The 4,572-nt window shown below is 31.3% G+C and overlaps 1 long non-coding RNA gene across 1 annotated transcript in view; it reads left to right on the forward strand.

Moving 5' to 3' along the window:
• The window catches only part of LOC110267092, a 4,297-nt gene extending 3,407 nt beyond the window's left edge, over nucleotides 1-890 (forward strand). The window contains exon 2 of the long non-coding RNA XR_002354424.1: nucleotides 806-890. This is a non-coding gene — a long non-coding RNA (uncharacterized LOC110267092). The remainder of the gene's footprint in view (nucleotides 1-805) is intronic.

Genomic DNA, 4,572 nt, shown 5'->3' on the forward strand with positions numbered 1-4,572 from the left:
ATAATAATGATAATAATAATAATAATAATAATAATAGTAATAATAATAATAACAATAAAAATCAATTTAATTTTTGTTTTATTAAATTATTTTTTTATAAATATTTTAAATTTAATAGAATAAATAATAATTAAATTAAACTTCAATAATTATAAAATTTTATTTAATTATTTTTGTTAAAAATAATTTTTTTAAAAATTACATCTCAATATAATATAATAACTTGTAAATAGTCAATTATTTAATTTTTAAAAATTTGAGATCTTACAGCTAGAGCTTATGACTTGCCTCAATTTCGACTGCGAGTATTTTTATGGAGTGCTAAACTGTCTGAGGTATTCTAATGTTTTTGTTGTAGTATCTTTCAAAATACAGTTATCATGGTTATTTACATAAAAACGAAATATTATTTTCATTCTTTTGTTTTAGTGTTGAAGTTCAAATTTGAGTTAAATTTATTATTGTTCTTTCTATATGGTACTGAAGTTGTCTCAATTCCCTCTTCCAACTCATGATGTTATTGTCAGGGGTGTTATTCTTTTAGAATTCTAGGTATGTGCAAGTTTTACATAGGACTTGTGTATCTGTGTTTAGAATTGTAAGCTAATTTTGTAGAGGAGTTTATTAGTCATGGCATGGTGATTAATTGGCATGATAAAGTCGTGATGTTCATTTGGTCCTTATATTGTGTTACATTTATACTATATCGTTGTTTTCTTTAGTATTGAATATGATTTTATTCTTTGATTGGTATTTTATATGATATGAAGATGTTTAGCTTAATAAATTACTTGTTAGGTCACAGGTGAGTATGGTTGGACTGCAAACATGAAGAGGATTATGAAGGCTCATGTCTTGAGAGATAGCGGCGTGACTGGCTACATATCTAGTAAGAAGACTCACTACAACATTTTTGGTATAAGGTAACCCTAATTCGAAATAACATTTAACAAAAGTTGCCTTAGATAGATAAAGACAATATTTCTGACAAGTTGCCTTTGAGTAAGGCAAAGATAACAAAATTTTTGGTCACCCATAAAAAGAGTTGTCTTTGATATCTAAAACAACATTTATAAAATGTTACAAAATAAAAACTTTAAGACAACATTTTTAAATAACATACAACATTTTATAAGAGTTATCAAAAAAATTAAACAAATAACATTTATAAAAAGTTACCTAAAGTTGTTTATGTTTAAAAATTTTAGAAAAGAACTTTTAATCATATTCCCAAATTTTTTTTCAATAAAAAATAACTTAAACACAAAAAGGAAAAAAGAGCTTCAGTAGTTCCACTTCACGCACATACACAATCAAAAGCCCTAACCTTTCTCCCCTGCAACAACATACACACCATACCCTTTCTCCCCTTCCTAACGGCGACAATAGGTCAGCAGCGTTCAATCGCGCACTCCTCCACGCACGTTGATGGCGCGGTGCTCTCCTCGACGAGCAACAGCGCGGTGCTCTCCATAATCCCTAACATAGCCACTGCAACAACGCACCCTTTCTCCTCTTCCTAACAGCGATAGCAGCGTTCAATCGTGGTGCACTCCTCCACGTATGGCGACGGCGCGGTGCTATCCTCAACGAGCGATGGCGGGGTGCTCTCCACAAGCCCTAACATAGCCACTGCAACAACGCACAGACCCTTTTTTCCCTTCCTAACGGTGACAGAAGCGGTCAATCGTGGTGCTCTCCTTGACGAGCGCGGTGCTCAATCGCAAGAAACCCCTCTTCCTTCTCTTCTCCTTCTCGTTCTTCCTCTCTCTTCTCCTTCTCGTTCTTCCTCTGTTCCTCTATTTCCATGTATTTGAGAAAACTAATTTTGATGTTCTTTGGATTAATTCATGACAGTTTAGTTAGAATTCAATTTTTAGTTAGTAAATTACTTTGCTATTATCTGATTTGCTGTTCTGTGATTTGTTGTTCTACAGATTATTATTGCTGTGTCTAAAAGTTTGTTATATATATAGAAAAAGTCTAGGGGGCCAGCAACTTTGTTAAATTCTGGCCAGCATGTAACCAGCAAAGAAAAGTGAGCCATTGGATGAAATCTCATACCAATCTCACACCATTAAAACCATCATTGATGGCTATTTGATGGCTACAAATCACAAAAGTTTCTGGCCCCCTAGCATTCCTCATATATATATATAAGAGCAAATAAAAATAAGTTTATAGAGTGATATAGAGATTATTGATCTGAGAGGCTAAAAGGCTGCGCAAACATTGTAAACAATCTTGTTGTATAGGGCAACACACAAAGAAGTGCTAATCTTATTCTATTATCATCATTTATTACTGCAATAGAGTACTTAAAGAAAATCAGAACCTAGTTAATGCTCTTGTCTCAATTGGATACACTCTTAATTATATGTTCTGTATTCTTCATTCTGCATTCATATAGTTTTAGGAGTTGATTGACAATATAGTTTGATATGTGAATTACTATCAAACCATAATGATGATGGAAACTGAATCTAAGACTTGGATAACACTTTTAGTGATATCTTAATTTCTCCTGCAGGTTTTACTTGGACGAGCAATAGAAGGTGTTCCAGTAGATATTGACTTGGGCAAAGGAAGTTATGCAAATAAAATATCTCGACGCCAGGTTAGTCATATTACCAAATTTGACTTGGTTCACGATGCAAGAACGATTTTGGTGCATTCATATATTTTGTTAAGGACATAGATAGTCTGTTCCTCATTTCAGATTCGTACTATCTGTGTTTTCATTAGCAAATTAGTTATGATATACTAATCAAGTAAATATGCCTTATGAAATACATAGAACAATTAATCACTATTATAGCCTCCCCTCCCCCCTCCCCAAAAAAAACACCAAAGTTTTGGCTTGGACAAATGTTGCTTTATGTATTAGAAAATACAACTCGTAAAAAGGGTTGCCATAAAGTCTTTGTTTAAAGTGTTGTCTTTGGGTCCTCTAAGGCAACCCTTATGCGGAGTTACTTTTTTTGTAGAAAAGGCAACGTTTTCTGAAGGTTGCCATAAAAAGGGTTCCCTTTAATAAACAAAAGCATTGCTTTAGATCAAAGATAACGGCCGTATAGCCAACCCCAAAAAGCGTTACGTTTTATCGGAAAGTGTTGCCTTTGATTAAAGACAACACTTCAACCCTGACATACATCGGCATTATGGAAGAATTGATGAAGAGAACGAAAGCTGATGAAATTAGGCATTTTTTTTTGTTTAGTTATGTATATTTTGATTTGAATTGGCAACTGCAAGTATATGAATTTAAATTTTTTTTAGTTGAATTTGAAACAACTTTTTAATTTAATATATATGCAATATATTAGCTTATTAGCTTATCTTTTCTTTCTATTTATTAAATTTAGTTTAAATAATTAAATTTTATTAAAGTATGCTATATATCCTTTTAAAAAGACAATTCTAAATAATTTTAGAGAAATGTTGCTTTAGATATTTAAAAAGGTAATACAAAAAAATTTAGATAAGTGTTGCTTTAGGTCTATAAAAAAGACAATTTAAAAAAAAATGAATAAGTGTTGCTTTAGGTATATCAAAAGGCAACTTAAAAAAATCTGGACAAGTGTTACTTTATGTATTAGAAAATACAACTCGTAAAAAATGTTGTCATAAAGTCTTATCTAAAACGTTGTGTTTGGGTCCTCTAAAACAACTCTTTTGTAGAGTTTTTCAAATTTTAAATACTTTTTTATTTAATTTTGGATGTAATTTGAATTAACATTTTTTGTAAAAATTAATTTAAAAAAGTTACTAATTAGCTGGAGTAGTTAGCTGTGACCCTTATTAGTTACCAAACAAAGTTGGTTCTAAAATCTTCTACCATCCATGGATTACTATTTCAGTGTATTCAATCTAAATTAGCCAAATTCCGAAAACAGACATAAGATGTTTGTAATTTAATTAAAAAGAAAAAAAAAAACCAAAGTCCAAATTGAACATGGAAATGCGATCAATGTGACTTATAGTCAGTTACCTAGATTTTGCAGGTTCTTTATACAAATAAATGTATAAAAATAATTATTTTTCTTAATACGCACCTAGAAAAATAATTACCAAAATATACGGAACTATTTTATTAGTGAAGCCTGCAAAATAAAAAAATACACCAATTCTTTCATGATGTCTGCAAAATGGATAATAAACAGCCGACATTTTGACCATACACAAAATGGAATGCATGCATAATAAAATCGATGGCACGTAAAATAGACAATAATAATAGTAGGGATACCGCTAGGGAGACAATGGGCCAAAAATTTATATTGATTTTGGGGTTCACCAAGACTCGAACTCTTGACCTTTAGGATCTAGCGCTCTAATACTATGCATGATACCACTCATTCCAAAAACTTCAGCTGATGGAAAAGGTAACATTAATGATTATATCTCTAATACTCTCTAAACTCCCATTTTGTATAAATATTCCATTGGCTCCCCATACTTTCCCTAATAGTAATAATGAGGTCTGCAAAATGAATAATAAACGGCTGACATTTTGACCGTACACAAAATGGAATGCATGCATAATAAAATCGATGGCACGTAAAATAGATA

Source organism: Arachis ipaensis, chromosome B09, assembly GCF_000816755.2.
Source record: "Arachis ipaensis cultivar K30076 chromosome B09, Araip1.1, whole genome shotgun sequence".
NCBI lineage: Eukaryota > Viridiplantae > Streptophyta > Magnoliopsida > Fabales > Fabaceae > Arachis > Arachis ipaensis.